Here is a 7,563-nt window from a genome sequence, read left to right on the forward strand (position 1 = left end):
TTCACTGTGTGTTAAGAATTTTCTCAATGTTATCTTTTAAAATTTCTTCTAAAATGTGGCAGCCAAGTCAGTGTTACTTGCATAATACAAAATATGGTGTGTCTATATTCAGATCATTCCGTCCATACAATAATATAGTAGAAAATAAGAAATGCCTTCTGGGCAATGGCACCCCACCCCAGTACTCTTGCCTGGAAAATACCATGGACTGAGGAACCTGGTAGGCTGCAGTCCATGGGGTCGCGAAGAGTCGGACACGACTGAGTGTCTTCCCTTTCACTTTTCACTTTCACGCATTGGAGAAGGAAATGGCAACCCACTCCAGGGTTCTTGCCTGGAGAATCCCAGGGACGGGGGAGCCTGGTGGGCTGCCGTCTATGGGGTCACACAGAGTCAGACACAACTGAAGTGACATAGCAGCAGCAGTAGCAGCAAGAAGCTAAAAATAGAGTTGCCATATGATCCAGCAATCCCACACCTGGGCACATAACTGGATAAAAGTAATTCAAAGAGGTCCATGCATCCCTGTGTTCACAGCAGCACTATTTACAATAGCTAAACCTAGAAAAAACTAAATGTTCACTGACGGATGAATACATAAAGAAGATGTGCCAGAGACCACACAATGGAATACTACTGGCCCATAAAAGGAGTGAAATTATGCCATTTGCAGCAACATGGATGGACCTAGAGATTATCACACAAATGAAGTCACAAAGAGAAAGACAAATACTATATTGTATCACTTATATGTGTAATCTACAATATGACACAAATAAACTTACATATCAAATAGAAACAGACTTGCAGACATGGTGGCTGCAGGGGAGGAATGGATTGGGAGTTTGGGATTGGCAGATGCAAACTATTACATATAGAATGGATAAACCGAAAGGCCTTACTGTATAACCTAGGGAGCTATATTCAACAACCTCTAATAAACCATAATGGAAAAAATATGAAAAAAAATGCCTTCTGCATTAAAGGGCTATAAAGACTGATAATATGATTGGTTAGATGTAATGTTTTAAATTTTAGATAAAGTTAATTAAAACTTTATTTATGCAAGCAGTGCATCCTCAATAATTTATTCCACAGTTAAAGTTACTTGTTGAATGTTAACTACGTGCCCATCACTATCCTAGCCTCTAGGGGTACAGTGGTGAATAAGGCATGGTCACCATCTTCAAGAAACTTGTAGTTTAAAGCAGCAATTCTGGTTGAGATTAACACCTGGTGTTTAGGATGAAAGTAGCTATGGAATGTGAAGGATCTAACTGGGGTGTGCATAATCAGTCTTAGGAGTCAGGCTTTTTCAGATGGAGTGATAGAAGTAAAGCAGAAGCACACGTTGATCTGACCAGTTTAGAAGGGAGGGGGCTTGTAGTCAGAACAGTACAGGCCTGCCTTGTTTTGTTGCACCTCACAGATACTGTATATTTTAGAAATGGAAGGTTTGTGGCAGTCCTGTGTTGACCAAGTCTGTTGGTCCCATTTTTTCTGATACTATTTTTGAGTTAAGGTATGTACATTATTTTAGACATAAAGTTGTTATACACTTTAGACTTGTATAGTGTAAACATAACTTTTATATGCACTATGAAACCAAAAAATTTGTGAGACTCACTTTGTTGCAGTATTTGCTTTATTGCGGTGGTCTAGAACTGAACCCGTAATATTTCCTAGGGATGCTTGTATACGCGGCAACCCAGACAGAGGCAGAGAATAGCATGGTAAATCTGAAGGCCTCCACATAGTTCAGTATGGCTTACATGTGATAGAGGACAGTAATAAAAAGATAAGGATTTAGGAACCAGATTTTAAAAGTCCTATGTGCATTTTTAAGGAATTGAAATACTGAACTTATCACAGAGCTTTTTTCTTTTTCCTTTTTTGCCCACATGGCATGTAGAATCTTAGTTTTCAGACCAGGGATTGAACCTGCAACCCCTGCAATGGAAGCATGGAGTCTTAACCACTGGACCACCAGAGAGGCCCCAGGAGTTGAAATATTTTCTTGAAGACAAGGGAGAATCATTAAAGACTTTACAGTAAGAAGTAACATGATGAGATTTGTATTTTAGAAAGATTACTGACTACGCCAAGGAGACTGAATTGCAAAAGGGCCAGACTAGGCACTATGAGCCCTCTTAAGATGCTGTTAGAGTAATCCCAGGTAGACGTGATGGTGGTCTGCACTAATGAATGATAGGTAACATATTTTGAGTGATGAGAACTGAGGCACTTGAGACGTTATTGCTTATTTAGAATCACTCAGCTGGATAATATATAGTGAAGTGATTATTTAAACCAAGTCTAGCTTCTGAACCAGCATTCTTAACTACTATGCTAAATAGTGGCCGTGGACTTTGAGAAACATGGATAGATTTCAGAGGTTTTTAGGATATGGAATTGTTAGGACTTGGTGCTTTCAATTGGAAGATAAAAGAGGCAGAAGAATTAAACCTGTGTTTGTCACTGAGATAGGTACTAGAACAAAGAGCGAGAAAAGTTATGTGGGGGAGAGAGGGAACATGACTAGTTCAGGATTAGATGTATTTTAATACTGAGTAGTCCATATGTCCAGAGAAGGCAATGGCACCCCACTCCAGTACTCTCGCCTGGAAAATCCCAAGGACGGAGGAGCCTGGTGGGCTGCAGTCCATGGGGTCGCTAAGAGTTGGACACGACTGAACGACTTCACTTTCACTCTTCACTTTCGTGCATTGGAGAAGGAAATGGCAACCCACTCCAATGTTCTTGCCTGGAGAATCCCAGGGACAGCGGAGCCTGGTGGGCTGCCGTCTATGGGGTCGCACAGAGTTGGACACAACTGAAGCGACTTAGCAGCAGCAGCAGCAGTCCATATGTCAGGAGATGAACAGTAGGCTGTTGGATTTATATGAAGGAGAGAGGCTGTTCGAAAGATCTGGCAATAATAAACAAAAAATGGTAATTGTAGCTAAGTTAGTAGATGAGATGATCCAGGGAAAGTATAGTAAGGAAAAAGGTCTGAAAACGGAACCCAAAGGCACACCAGTGTACTACTGCATAGCAGAGGAAAGGGGATCCCACTGAGAAGGGATGACAAGAAGAGGGCCCAAAGCCCAGAAATATGGGGCTTCCAGAGACACAAGAAGAGAAAATTGAAATGGCCTTTGGATTTGCAAGCAGACATTGATGTGGGGAGCAGCCATATTAACACAGTATTGAGAGTAGAAGCTATTTAGCTGTGACTTCAGCAGGATATGGGAGGTGAAGTAGGGACAACAAACAATGAACATGTCTTCCAGAAACTTGGCTAGGAATAGGGAAGAACAAGCTAAAACTGGGCGTAGAAGAAAGGACATGAGATTGCAGTGAGAATTTTGTGTTGGCTGGGTGGGGAGATGAGGGAAATTTGAGCATGCTGAAATACTAATATGGGAGGGAGCAGGACAGGAGGGGGGAGCAGAAAGAATGAATATATGATGGATCAAAATCTCTATGAAGATCCAAACAAATGAGCTCAAGCGCATTCTGGAGATTTCAGCCTTAGCAGAAAAGTGAAAAATGAAAGTGTTAGTCGCTCAGTCGTGTCCGACTCTGTGACCCCATGGGCCGCAGTCTGCCGGGCTCCTATGTCCATGAAATTCTTCAGGCAAGAATAGTGGAGTGGGTTGCCATTTCCTTCTCCAGGGGATCTTCCTGACGCAGGGATCAACCCAGAGATTGAATCTGAGTCTCCTGCATTGCAAGAGGAAGGTATATGATTATCATGGAGGTGAGTTTGCAGGTGTTAAGGTAAAAAGTTGAGAGATTATCTGCCTAATGTCTTCCTATTTTTTTCTTGTGGTAGTTTTGCATGGTCAGCCACTGAAGGTGAAAAGAGAAGTAGTAGGTTAGGAAATTTGAGGAAAGTGGAGAAACGAGAGGTATTGAGTAGAGAACATGATGAAGAACTCACCAGGCAAACAGGGTCACAGACATCCAGTCGTGATGAGAGGCCGAATTTGTAGTGGCATTAGAGTGGTTGAGGGATTTCCTATGACAACACTCAGCATTGTGTTGCAGAAGTGGAGGTGGGAGACAGCTGATGGGGGGACTGGGGTTTTGTTCTAAAGTTAAATGATGACAAGGTGAAGATGTTACGGATTCAGCGTAAGTGATTAGAGTAACAGTCCAAGGAGTCTAGACTGCTTAGGAATTGAAGTGGAGATGGGGTTGACAGTAGGGAGAATGGAGAAGGGGCACAGGATTGAGGGCTGAGTCAGGATTCAGGAGAGGAGCTGTTGAGAAGACAACTGCAGAGCAGGCCTGTTGGGGGCAAAAGTTATTTCAGTTTAAGTGGTCAAAGAACTGAGAAGCCAGTTATGTGTATGGTTTCCATGGATAATGAAGACAAATGAGAACTGAGGAGGGAGTGTAAGACTAATCCAGGTGCCAAAATACCATAAGTGGTGGAGGTTGGCAAATTACCCAAATTAGGAGTGGGAAAAGGAAATTATCACAGATTTCCAAAGGGACAAGGGCATTTACATGAAAGTCAAGGAGTAACTCTGAGGAAAAGAGGAAGACACTGACACCAGTATACACTGCATGTGAAGGAATAAGCAATGTATGTATGAGGAAACAATAGGGGAGTATTTTCCAGTAAGAGCCAGATTACAGTTAGCCCAAGAGGGAAGAAGGACTGTTGGTGCTGGATTGAGAAGCTTTGATTATGGGCAGTGGGATTCCAAATAGCTAATGACTTGGGGGAGGGAAATCTAGATGGCTCTGTCTGCATCTGTGTAAGTGTGAGCTCTGTATTGATACCCAAAATGGAATAAGGGCTGCATTCCTACTGAGGTGTGTGGTACCTCAGAATAACTTTTATTAATATAAAAGTTAATAAGGAGTGCTCAGTCTCTGCCCTTGATAGCTCAGAATATAGTGAAATAGATGGACACATAAACGTAGGTCCGTGGCAATGACGAAGTGTGATGGTTGGCAAACTCTGTACCAGAACACCAAGCGCAGCCCAGGAACCTGGAGTGGGAGGTTCAGAGAAAGCGTTTTGGCCATGATGATTGTGAGTTAAGTGAGGTAAAAGAAACAGGTACAGAGTAGCTAATACAACATGGTCTAAGCATGGCAAATGATAAAGTAGTCCTTGTTGCCAGGATCTTGACTGTGAGGAAAGTGGTGGTGAGAACATGACCAGAGTCATATATTGGAAGGCTTCATAGACCTTGTTTTAGAAGAACCATTGGAGGGTAAGGGAGAAGAGTGAAAAAGATATGCATGCAGGTAAACGCCAAGGGGGAGAATGGATTCAAGGGGTCCCCTTGCTAAAGGCTGGCATCCTTATTAGCAAGGAAAGGGGCTGCTGCTGCTGCTAAGTCGCTTTAGTCGTGTCCGACTCTGTGCGACCCCATAGATGGCAGCCCACCAGGCTCCTCTGTCCCTGGGGCTCTCCAGGCAAGAATACTGGAGTGGGTTGCCATTTCCTTCTCCAATACATGCCTGCATGCTAAGTCGCTTCAGTCATGTCTGACTCTGTGTGACCCCATGGACAGCAGCCCACGAGGCTCCTCTGTCCACAGAATTCTCTAGGCAAGAATACTGGAGTGGGTTGCCATTTCCTTCTCTGAAGAAAAGGGGCAGATCCTAATAAAATAAAACAATAGCTTTCTTTGTCTTCTGGAAGGAGGGACAGGGAAATTCCTTACAAAATTCTCAGCTTTGGGTTGCATTCTACCTCTTATCTTTGCTCCTTCTTCATACAGCTCAGCAGCTTCATGGCTCCACCTTTTGGCTATTCAGAGCCTTCTGTATGATGCTCTGTATCCTAGTGTTGTGGTCCCCTAATATCTACTTGAATCTATTACCTTGATCTTCAGCTTTTGAATTTGTAAATAATATGTTTTCTTCCTTTCAGCATTAGAAATTTGATAATAAATTCACATTTTGGTGTGAATGTCTGAAAGCCTCTCATTTTTGTTTTGTATAATTTGGGAGTAGTGCTTAATAGTTATTTTTTAAAACTATATTCCTTTAAAAAATATTAGTAATGTATGTTCATTGTTGGAAATTTGAAAAAAAATGGAGAAGCAAATGGAAGATTAAAACCACCTATAATTACCTCTCTCAGAGATCATCACTACTTACATTTTGTTGTATAGATTTTGATTTTACTGTGTATGTGTGCGTACATACTTTTTTTGAAATAGAAAATTCTCCCAATTTTATGAAAACATATTACATTATCTATGTCAGAGGAGACTGGCTTGGCAGAATTCAAGAAGTACTTCCAATTCCCTATTGAATGGATGTAAAACCCATTTCTTACACTTGCTACTGAATTTTGTACAGAGAATTAGATTAAATATAGTAATCTGGCTATCTTTGAGCCAAAAAGGGCCATTTGCATATTTTCTCTTGGAATTTTGGCCTTGTGCCTATGTGCAGGTATGCTAAAAAAGAATTTACTGTATGAGCCTTTACAAAATTTCCCATTTAGTAGCAGTCTGGGCTTATTCTGTTGTTGAACATCTGTTGGTATTAAAAATGTCCCTGTACTGTGTATAGCCATATCATATACAACAGCACCATGTAATTTTGTGGTTTATTGACTAGACTGCAACTTCCTAATTGCTTTTCTGCCTGGACATATAACTAAAATTTATTTCAAAGGGTTCTACCCCACTACTGCTGCTGCCACTGCTGCTAAGTTGCTTCAGTCGTGTCCAACTCTGTGTGACCCCATAGACGGCAGCCCACCAGGCTCCCCCATCCCTGGGATTCTTCGGGCAAGAATACTGGAGTGGATTGCCATTTCCTTCTCCAATGCATGAAGGTGAAATGTGAAAGTGAAGTCGCTCAGTTGTGTCCGACTCTCGTGACCCCATGGACTGCAGCCTACAAGGCTCCTCTGTCTATGGGATTTTCCAGGCAAGAGTACTGGAGTGGGTTGTCATTGCCTTCTCCAACCCCACTACTAGGGTAGGCTAATGCGTGCCAGGAACTGTCCAAAATCTTAAGGATACAAAGATGGATAAATCAAAGCTCCTGGCTCAAGGATATCAAAGGGTGTTAAGTGAAAGCATCGTATATTTACATAAATTTATCTGTTAAAAAATTGACACTGTGAAACATAATGTGTGAAACATGAACAATCTCCTTTGAACTGTCAGATTAAAGAATGTGCAGTAAAAACTAATCTTATGAAATACAGAAGTAAAACTCCCAGTATTTCCCTTGGTCACAAAGTGATTACATTTTGGGTTCTTTCTAAAAACCTTGACATACCTATGAGGGTTTTTTCATGTTTTTATTTTTTAATTATAGTTGATTTACAGTGTGAGTTTAGGTTAGTGATTCAGTTATACTGATACACATATATCTATTTTGTTCAGATTATTTTCTCATAGGTTATTACAAAATGTTGGGTATAGTTCCCCCTATTAGTTTAAATAGCTCTTATTTATTGTGTTCTGTGTGCCAGACAATGTTAACCCTTTTTCACTCATTATCTTAATTTTGTCAACCGATGAAGTAGGTTTTGTTATCCCCATTATGCATGAGAAACTCAGATTCAGA

The sequence above is a fragment of the Muntiacus reevesi genome, chromosome 2 (assembly GCF_963930625.1).
Source record: "Muntiacus reevesi chromosome 2, mMunRee1.1, whole genome shotgun sequence".
Lineage (NCBI taxonomy): Eukaryota > Metazoa > Chordata > Mammalia > Artiodactyla > Cervidae > Muntiacus > Muntiacus reevesi.